This window comes from Lutra lutra, chromosome 2, assembly GCF_902655055.1.
Source record: "Lutra lutra chromosome 2, mLutLut1.2, whole genome shotgun sequence".
Lineage (NCBI taxonomy): Eukaryota > Metazoa > Chordata > Mammalia > Carnivora > Mustelidae > Lutra > Lutra lutra.
In genome coordinates this window covers 124,262,969-124,274,597 of record NC_062279.1, presented here as the reverse complement: position 1 = coordinate 124,274,597, position 11,629 = coordinate 124,262,969, and positions in this window count along the sequence as shown.

The following is an 11,629-nucleotide window of genomic DNA, read 5'->3' as shown; positions in this document are numbered from 1 at the left end:
AAATAAATAAATAAAAAATCTTTAAAAAAATAATAAAAAAAATAAAATAAAATATTAAAAAAAAGTGACTCTTAATCTCACAGAACAAACTGAGGGTTGATGGGGGGAGGGGGTTGGGAGAGGGGGGGTCGGGTTATGGACATTGGGGAGGGTATGTGCTATGGTGAGTGCTGTGAAGTGTGTAAACCTGGCGATTCACAGACCTGTACCCCTAGGGATAAAAATATATTATATGTTTATAAAAAATAAAATTAAAAAAAAGAAAGAAAAAATATATATACACACAAAGTATATTAAAAATAAAGAGTGATCAATTTAATCAAATGCTAGATATAAATCAAAGCAAGGTAAAAGCTGAGAACCAACCGTTGAACCCAGCAACATGGAGACATTTAAAATTTTGTCATTTTTCCACTATAAAGTTAATACATGCTTGAGAAAGGCACATAGAAGACAGTAGAAACAAGGGACAAAAAAATACAGCTTTAGTCAACCCTGCCACCAAAAAAAAAAAAAAAAAACTGCTGCTAATCTTACAAGAGAATAGACAAGAAGTCCGTAGACACCTCTTTCCGTGAATAGTGCTGAAGGGGAACAGAAAGGAGGCAGGAGATTGGGCAAATTGTTGCAAAGACTTGTTTTCAGTTTGTTTCTCTTAGGATTATGGAAACAACAGCATGTTACTATGCAGATGAGAATGATTCCAGGGAAAGTTGATGATTTAGGAGAGAAAGTGGAACGGTGAGGGAGGGATAGATAGAGTGGCCTAGGTGAGAACAGGAGACATCTGCTTCAAGCAGGAACATGGAGAATTCACCTTCGTTGATGGGCAAAAAAGTAAAGAATGGCTGACAAGAGGGGAGATGTGGTGTTGGGAGCTTGGAGAAGTTCCTGTCTGGTTGCTTTTATGATCTCACTGAAATATTCATCAAAGTCATTGGCCAAAAGTGAGGTTAGGGAAAGAGTTGTTTGGGGTCTGAGTATTGTGACCACAATTTGAAGTTAGTACAGTCCGCCTAGTTGAGAGATTTTATCCAGTTATTTTCTGCTACTCATATTATTTTTATTTTCACATATTAATGTTGCCATATGTCTTTTCAGAATTGTTTTCCCAAAAAAATGAAGCATTAAAATGGATCCCCTTCATCAACTCTCTCATGCGCTTCATTCTTTGAACCAATTTTGTAATGCTTATAGCTCAGTTATCCACTTTTTTGAGGTTAACAATCACAACAGCATTTAGTTCAAAACAGAATTTTGTAAAGCAAAGTAAGAGTTGGGAAGATTGCTAGAAAATATCCAGGAAAGGAATGCTATATGCGCCAAGTGTCTATCAATTAATTTACTCCTTAATTCAGTGTTTCTATGTGTGTATGTATGAGAGGGTTATAAGTCATAAGTGTATGACACTCACATGTAATAGAATACTTTCATTGGTACAAAATTTTATTCTATTTATCTATATTATTTTACAAGGCAGAATCATTCCAGAACTCAACAAATTCCTACCTAGGCTGGAAGCATACTGACCTCTGGAGTAGAGGTGAGGCATAATATTTTTCTAGTGGAAAATAAGACCAAGGTAGTCTTCGTTTTACTCTTGTAAGGCTCCATCCAAGTGTATGATATTAAATAGAAACTAAGTTCATGGGGCATGGGGACAAGTAATCATTTGTTACTCATTTATTGATTTGCTCTTAACTTACCCAAAAATTAAATTTAGAAGTTATAATTTTCCTCCTTTAATTTAAAATACTGAGGTAGTTTGAGCAAAATATGGTCACAACTTACATTTTGTGCCAAGTGTTAATATTTATTTTATCCAAGGGAGTTCTCTTAGCCAATATTTAAAGAACACATATGGTTCTTTTCCGTGGAAAATACTTAAAATATGTCTTTAGAAATTTGAAAATAATAATAATAAAAGTAATCTATCAATCATGTATTTCCATGTGCTCAGACACACAAAAAAAAACAAAGAGTTTTATTTTCTTAGATTTGTCAAGCAATTGTAAAATTCCACATTTCATTTAATTTTGGAATTATTTGTTTTACTATTTTGATGAAATTTTGACCATTAATTTTCTTGGTTGTTTTGATTATCTTACCTCATTTCTTCATTCAAAAAAGTAATGATAATATTATTTTATGTTGCCTAGATAAGCTAAGCCATAACCACTACTTTTTAATACTTTATTAAATATATAAAATGCATTCACTCATTATAAATAATAAGGTTGCAGATAGTGTACATATAAAACCAGTATTTTAAGTTATCAAAGTTAAACTTTAATAAAAGGCAAATTAGAATTGCAAGGTTTTCTAAAATTTTTGCCATTTCTTTATTTAACTTTTCATTTTTAAACATGACTTTTTTTTTTTTTTAAATCTCATGACATTCTTTTTATCTCCATATGTGGAGAACTGTGAGGACCATGCTGAATAGTATCATCATTTTTTATTCCAGTTTCACTTCATCAAATTTCATAGATAACAATGGAAAGAAAGAGAAATCAACTCAGAAGGACAAGACATGAAAAGATTAAGTATATTAGTTTAGATTAAATATAATGGAAGCATCTTCAAAGAAGAAATATATCATATACATAAGAAAATATTAAATAGTTATGACCTCTCTAAAGTCCTCTGGATAAGAGTTTCCCCACACATTTTAGAAACTTACTTCCTTTATTTGAATGGTGCCAGAAATTCCATGAATTTTTTTAGGATCTAAAACATGTTCATTTGTAATAAATGAGTATTTCTATCTATTAAATCAGTGCATTACTTCAGGAACTTAAATGTAAGAAGACTCAAGTGTTTAAGGAAAACACATGTAAATAAATTTTAAATATATGCACTTTGGGAAAAAGTTTATAGCAAGTAATAATAGTAGAAAGTAGTTTAGGAATAAATGTGATACTCAATCACGTATAACAGATTGTAAAATTCTCTCAGCAAGACTCTATGCCTCATTCTGCATTCTGCTTACCATATCCTGGATGCTTTTTTTGATCACTTCTTTCCACATAAGATCATACTGGGACAAATGCTGGAATCCATAGAGACAGCCTAAAATGGATTAAGAAAAGAAAAGGGGGAGAAGAAAGAAAGAAGGAAGGAAGGGAAGAAGGAAAGAAGGAAAGGGAGAGAGAAAGAAAGAGAAAAAGAAAGAAGGAAGCTCATACATTATTTACATTAATAAATGTAGGTTGGTGACTAATCAAATTACCACTTAAATATTACCTTTTTATTTCTATAAATTAATTTAAAATGCTATACTTTAATACTATCCATTTTCACCAGCAATATAAGAACCATCATTTTGCTCTTCACTGTTAAATCTATAAGGAAAGATTATTTTCAAAGAGCATTTGAATATGTGTTCCTCCTAATTTGGTGAAAAATAATACATTAACTGATAGAAATAAGTAGAAACAAAATGTTATGAACAAGATCACATAACGTACTTTGAACATTGAATTCTTAGATATTTTGATCTGATATCGTAAGTATAAATTTAAATAGAAAAGATATCAATAGTTTATATAAAAGAAATCATATTTGAAAAAAAAGTTAAAAAGTTGTTATCCTGTGCATTTTCATGACATGATGCTCTCCTAAGTCAGCCTAGACACATCTGCTTCAAAGGAATTAAAATGTTAGAGTGGAGTGTAAAAGGAAAATAAAACACCGATATTCAAATTGTATTGCAGCTATGAACTTTTGAGAAGATATCAGACTTGAAAGTCTAGCATTGCTGATGAAGAAATTAGTTTTTAATTTTTTACCTCCCATTTTAACCAATCAAGATCAAAGGCTGTGAACCAGACAGGCTGATAGGAAGAAATAACCAGACACTCTGAATCTGCTTGTTATGGGGAAAGTACCAGGCAAAGAAGCTGCCCTAATATCTCTACATATGTACAAAGAAGATGCCCTAATATCTCTCTCTGGATTTGACCTTCCGGAGTGAATGTGTTAGTTTGATTAGAAAACTGAGGACAAGGAACTCCTGTCCAGTTTTCCATTTGGGACACTTGGAAAAGATTGCTATGAGAAGGACCTTGTGCCAGCTTGAAGAGTATCATTACAGTTATGGGAAGCCATAGGGAAATAGATTCTGGAATTAGCTTCCAAGCTTATCTTAGTTCCCATGTGGCAAGAACCTTCCGTGGTGGAGTAGAGTGCCTGAACCAAGGATCCATATGGAAGAATGGTAAAGTCTGCAACACATTTAGGGCTGAGTAAGAAGGGAGCCATTGGTTAAGTAGAGAAAAATTTCATTTTGTATTCATCAGCCCCAGATGTCAGAAGCAAATTCCAACAGAAGATCCAGAGAATGGACCAAGCCAACCAAATACTGCGGCAGACACAGAACACCCACTCTGCAGGGGACTGAAACCCAGTAAGTATCTGATGGATGAATCCAAAGACTCTCTTTTTTTTTTTTTCCTTTGTATGGATATAAATGTCCCCAGTTGACCTTATCTCTGAACTCTACTTACTTACACCATCCTTGAGAATATCAAGTGCACGGAGAAAGTGGAAATAACAGTCAAGATCTCGTTTTCCAAAGACTGAGTATTTTCTTAGAGGACTATTAAAATTATTGGGTTGGATTAAGTTTTAAATCAAATTGGACCAAATGTAGCTTTTTATTTCCAACTAATCATAAAAGAAGTCAGAACTATTATAGACTAAATAAAACAAAGAAACATTATTGCTGTCTTCTGATTATAATGTTTGTCTTCTGATTATAATGTTAGCATCAGTGGCATCTCTGTGACACAAACACCAAATGAGCATTAAAAAACCTGTCAATATTGCAAAGGTTAAAGATTACTAAAACACTACAGGGAAACCTAGAGAAAGGAGAACTAGAGAGTAACAATCATCAAGTTTCTTGGCTAAATGAAATACTGTTTTAAGTATTTTACCTACATATATATATGTATTTTTACTTTTCTTTACCCATTTACCATTTTACAACTAAGGCTGAAAAAGTTTACGTGATGTACTTGGTCTCAGACTTCAAAATTTTGACCTTAATATTCCTTTTTTTTTAAGTTAAGATTTTATTTATTCATTTGAGAGAGACAGATGGTGGCAAAGATACTGAGAAAGAGCACAAGCAGGGAAGAGAGGGAGGATTAGGCTCCTTGGAGCCTGACATGCGGCTCAAACCCAGGACTCTGGGATTGTGACATGAGCCGAAGGCAGATGCTTAAACAACTGAGCAATCCAGGTGCCCTGACCTTAATATTCTTTTTCTAAACTGTTCTCTTGGGGTGCCTGGGTGGCTCAGTGGGTTGATCCTCTGCCTTCGGCTCAGGTCATGATCTCAGGATCCTGGGATGGAGGCTGCATTAGGCTCTCTGCTCAGTGGGGTGTCTGCTTCCCCCTCCCCCCCTCTGCCTTTCTCTCTACCTACTTGTGATTGCTCTCTCTCTGTCAAAAAAAAAAAAAAAAAATCTTTAAACTGTTCTGTTAAGAGACTAGATGGTACCAATCACTAACTTTATTTATAGTCATATTTTAATTGCTATATTATATTGTTATTTAAATAGCTGCACTTGTATTGTTCAAGGTGTAGGGTTTAGTTATTTATAAAAACTTTTTCTGTAATAAAGTATGGTTGGAATCAAGTATCTCTGCCTATTATTTGGTTCAAAGTAAATAGATGAGTATGGGCAAGAGAGGTTGAGATTGTAATTTGTTAGAGAAGAACAGCTGTAATTTTTTTTAATTTTTTTAAATTTTTTATTTTTTTATTAACATATAATGTATTATTAGCCCCAGGGGTACAGGTCTGTGAATCGCCAGGTTTACACACTTCATAGCACATACCTTCCCCAACTTCCATAACCCCACCATCCTCTTCCTAGCCATCTCCCCCCAGCAACCTTCAGTTTATTTCGTGAGATTAAGAGTCACTTATGGTTTGTCTCCCTCCCGATCCCATCTTGTTTCATTTATTCTTTTTCTACCCCCCAAGCCCCCCACATTGCCTCTCAACTTCCTCATATCAGGGAGATCATATGACAATTGTCTTTCTCTGATTGACTTATTTCGCTAAGCATAATACCCTCTAGTTCCATCCATGTAGTCACAAATGGCAAGATTTCATTTCTTTTGGTGGCTGCATAGTATTCCATTGTTTATATATACCACCTCTTCTTTATCCATTCATCTGTTGATGGACATCTAGGTTCTTTCCATAGTTTGGCTATTATGGACATTGCTGCTATAAACATTTGGGTGCACGTGCCCTTTCAGATCACTACGTTTGTATCTTTAGGGTAAATACCCAGCAGTGCAATTGCTGGGTATAGGGTAGCTCTATTTTCAAATTTTTGAGGAACCTCCATGCTGTTTTCCAGAGTGGTTGCACCAGCTTGGATTCCCACCAACAGAAAGGGTTCCCCTTTCTCTGTATCCTCGCCAGCATCTGTCGTTTCCTGACTTGTTAATTTTAGCCATTCTGACTGGTGTGAAGTGGTATCTCATTGTGGTTTTGATTTGTATTTACCTGATGCCCAGTGATGTGGAACAGTTTTTCATGTGTCTGTTGGCCATCTGGATGTCTTCTTTGTAGAAATGTCTGTTCATGTCAAGAGTTATAATTTTTTTAAACCTAGAAAACTATAAAAATAACTTTTATAACATTATAAAAAAAAACACATTTATCTCACCCCCAAATTATGAGATAACTACACTGGAGGTTAGAGAGATGAACTGAATTTATTTGAAGAGCTTCAGTTCCCTACAGTATTAGGGAAATAATACAATAAGGACACCAAACTTGCAATAGTATAATTTTATTTTTTAAGATTTTATTTATTATTTATTTGTCAGCAAGAGACAAAAAGCACAAGCAGGAAGAAATGCAGGCAGAGGGAAAAGCAGCCTCCTCGTCAAGCAAGGAGCCTGATGTGAGACTTGATCCCAGGACACTGAGATTATGACCTGAACCAAAGGCAGATGTCCAACTGACTGAGCCTCTCAGGTATCCCATTCAATAGTATAATTTCAACATGCTAGCTGCATGATGAAAATGAAAATAATTTCTATTAATAGATTCTACATCAGTGGGTACATAGGTTCCTCAGTCACTTGAGCCTTTGACTCTTAATTTTGGCTCAGGTCATGATCTCAAGTCTATGGGATTTGGTGTGGTGGGTGGGCTCTGCTCTCAGCAGGGAGTCTGCTTGTCTCTCTTCCTCTGCTCCTACCCCCATTCCCTCTCTCTTGCTCTCTCTCTCTCTCTCCTTCAAATAAATAAAATATGAAAAATATGATTCTACTTAATAGAGCTAATAATTTCTATTAATAAATTCTATTAAGATGGATAAAAGATCTGTTATGATTGATCTTAAGAGAATATTTAAGACCTCACAAGAGCTATCGTTATACTCTTCATTCAATGAGTTCTGTTTTATCACTAGGTTTCCTTAAGCGGCCATGTGAGCACATCCCAAAGTTATTCATTACACATGCACACCCAGGGTTTCAAACCCAGAGTTTTGGTTAAAGGAGTTTCTCCTGTAGATTTCCTATTAATTTTTATTGTATTCAGTGTATATATTAAGCTACTATTATTGATCTTTCAAATCTAAAAGGTAAGGTACAAACTGAATTATAGAGTATGTAAAATTTGTCTTATAAAAAGTTAATGGAAGACAATGTTGAGATTCCTCAAAGTTAGGACTTTTGGAAGTAAGTCATCTGAATACAAAACTGAAATATATAATAAAAACTATTATTTTTTGGAAGAGTGAGTGTTCAGTAACATAACTAGAATAAACAAGATAATATTAGAAAACAAAACTAATAGCTATAATAGAAAAGTAACCTGCAGTTAGTTCAAAAAGATTATTTTCCAACAGCAGGTATATTTATTTTTTAGTTCTTTTATAAAAGTTAAGAGACCTGATTCCAAGTGAAAGAGAATATGTAAGAAAATATTGTTCCTACTCTAATTTGAACTCTAAGGTAAGTAAAAAATCAAGTGTAAAAATTTTTGGATTGAGACTTTGGAAACTGAGTTCAAGTTCTGATGTAGTCACTGGGTAGCCCTTGAGTAAACAACTTAACCTTTCTGTGTCGAGGTCAGAAAACAGAGGTGTTAAATTACTTTATCACCAAAGTAGTGTCCAACATTAAACATCGATGACTCTGGGACTTCCAAAAGTCTGGAAAAAGTAAAAAATTGAGCTAAATTATTTAACAGTGAAAGCAACTATGTAAGATAAAGGATTTTACTGGAGAAGGTTTCTAAATCTTCTGTAGTTTGCTTAATGATGAATCAGCAAAATTTAATTTAATCCTCTCAGACAAACATGGGAAACAAAATGCCAAATCATTTCCCCATCTCATTTACTGAAATTTCATCCAGATGTACAATTTCATCCAGACATACAGTAGAGACAGTTCAACCCTGGCTGTGCAGAGAGCAGTTGGTGATGAGCACCGGGCACGAACTATAGCCCAGCCCTTGGCATAACAGCCGGGCATACTGGTGAATGTTGAGTCTTACTCTTTGCTGTAGTCATGCTCACATGCAATACTTTAATGGAAAGGAAACTGAAACTGTCTCTTTCTTTCACACACACATACACATGCACACAACTTTGCTTTCCACGATTCAGATTCCTCTGAAATATTTAGAGCCATTTCAGCAAAAAATTAGGAATCATTCCATTTACCATCATCAGAAATTAGATAAATGTGACTCTTGCAAATGACCAAAAAGTAGAATTAAAGACGTATGTGTTCATTATTGTTACATCAGGCTAGACATAATAGGCTATCGGAGAAATTGTTCAGTCATTTATTGAGAATTTACTGTAGCCAACACCTGTGGGAGGCTATGGGGAAGAACAAGGTAGAGATGGCCTCTGCCGTCAGAGAGTATCCAGATGAAAAAGACACACACATTAACAATAAGAAAATGACTTAGTAAAGGAGTGGTTAAGATGAAAGAGAAGCCAGGGGCGCCTGGGTGGCTCAGTGGGTTAAGCTGCTGCCTTCGGCTCGGGTCATGATCTCAGGGTCCTGGGATTGAGTCCCGCATCGGGCTCTCTGCTCAGCGGGGAGCCTGCTTTCTCTCTCTCTCTGCCTGCCTCTCTGCCTACTTGTGATCTGTCTGTCAAATAAATAAATAAAATCTTTAAAAAAAAAAAAAAAAAGATGAAAGAGAAGCCAGAAGAGCTGAACCAAATTAAGGTAAGCCCAAAAAAAAGGAATTTAGAGTTTCACAAATTCAGACTTTAGGTGTGATTTCGTTCAAGGCTCAAACAAAGGGACCTGGCCTTGGTTTTTCTCACTGTTTCTTTCTGTTTCTGGCTTCTCAGATGTCGGTTCTGATCTCACCCCTCAAAACTATAAGGTAGTTGTCCATAAATCATAGTGGGTAAAAGAGTTTCTTGCTCTTACTACTACACAAATGTCTATGGATCGACTCTCCGTTGCTCAAATTTAAATATGCCCACAGTGGAAACAACTACAGATCTGATGCACTCAATACAAAAAAAAAAAAAAAAAAAAGATTGAAAATGAGAGAGGCATATGCCAAAGGAAATTTCTGGAATTGCTGTACAGAGAAAATTGATGTTGAGTCACACACACACACACACACGCACACACACACACACACACACACAATTGAACGCCCCATTTAAGGGGTAGAGTGAAGAGGAGATAAGGCTCTTGATCTAAATCAGATTGTCTGGAATTAAATCTGGTTCAAACTAAGAAATATTTTAATTTTTATAAGCCTTCTTTTCTCGTGAGTTGAATGATGATAAAAACAGTTAAACAGCCTAAAACTATTTGAGGATTTTGTGACAATCTCTGTTAAGAGTTAGCACAAGCATGGTAGTTAGGAAGTAGTTCATAAATATAAACTATAGTTACTCATTTAGTTTTCTAACTGCTTCCTTTTTCTGCAACATGAATTCTGCCCTTTATTGCTTTCAATGATAAGTTCAACTATTACATTTTCATTCCATCATTTTGCCTTACCTCAAACACCCCTATTGCCACCTAATTTTGAGATTCTCTTATGTTATGCTAGCATCTCAACCTTAGCCTGCATTTTTATGACTGCTCCATCATATTTCATAGAGGTTGTAGCTGTTCCAGCTAGGTTATGCAACAATAAAATGGGTTTCAACAATAGATGCTGTTTGCACTCACATTGTATGATCATGTGGCTTTGCTTGGATCTGAAAGCTCTTCACAGTGGGAAACTGCTCCCTTGCAGTCAAAGAACAACACAACAGTGAAGCTAGGTAACGTCCTTTCAACTGTCTTTTCAGAAGTAGCACCCAGCACTGCTCATGTTTCTTTCACTAAAACAAAGCATAAATAAGGCTGACATTAACAGAGCAGGAATATATAATACTGCTTGCAGAATAGAGTTAATATTTTGATGATAAATTATGAAATCTGCTACATGAGGCAAGCTTTTTTTTCCTTCTTTCTCTTTTTATGGACATTCTCAAAATCTGAGGATCATTTAGAGATATTTTTCAATCCAACTGTTACCCACAATACCGACTTTAGTTAAAGGTTCAGTTCGTGTTGGTTCACAAGCTGGCCCTGTACGCAGAGGTCAAGGAGAGAGTGTGGACAGAGTCAGGCCACTCTAGACTGATAGGTGGCAGTATTAATAAGTGAGAAAGTAAGAAAACTTACTTAAAGACTTATCTCGAATGGCCACAAGATGAGTAAATCTCCACATCGATCCACCAGAATCTTAAAAATTTATATAAGCGCCTAACTAGGTTTAGTCACATATACTGTCCAGATGGTCTCAACAGCACCCTCGTCTCTCCAGGCTACCTCCTTGGAACAGCTCCCACCATGGGAACAGTAAGCAGAATGTACATTCCAAGGGCAGAGGAGGGGTGAGGAGCCTTTGATTGCTGGGGTCCAGCTTGTAGGTCAACCACTGATGACATATTCTGATGAATTCCTCCAGCATCACACCTCTGTGGTTGATAATTACTATTAGAAAGTCCAATGGGATGCCTTATTTATTTATTTAACATAGAATCTTGTGGTTGATCCCATTTAGAGGTATACCCTTCCTCCTTAGGAATCATTCTGAATGCATGGATCATTGATATCTTGGAGCGGGGAGAATCCCCAAAGCCCTTCAGTGGGTTTGATGAGATCAAAACTATTTTCGTAATAATTCTATGATAAATTACCTATTTCACTGTGTTAACATTTGTGCTAATTGTATAAAAGCAAGGGTGGGTAAAACGCCTTGTATTTTGGTACCAATCAAGACAGTGGAGTCGAAATATGCTATATTCTTCATTCTTCATTACCACTCTAATTTATTTAAATCCAATTTCACTTTTTTATACCCTTAATTAAGCAATAAATATTAGTGAGTCTATTTTATTTATTTATTTATTTCATTTTATTGAAGTTTTACATCTGAACTTCACACATCTATTTAAGTTTTTGTGATAAAATTGAAAGTTCACATAAGCATTTCTGCACATTGAAGTAGGATGGCTTTCTTTAAGAAAAACACTTTGCTCAACTGAGTTTTGAGCTGAACTAGCTTTTTTTTTTTAAAGGAACACCATTTTTACTTGGAAAAAAAAAG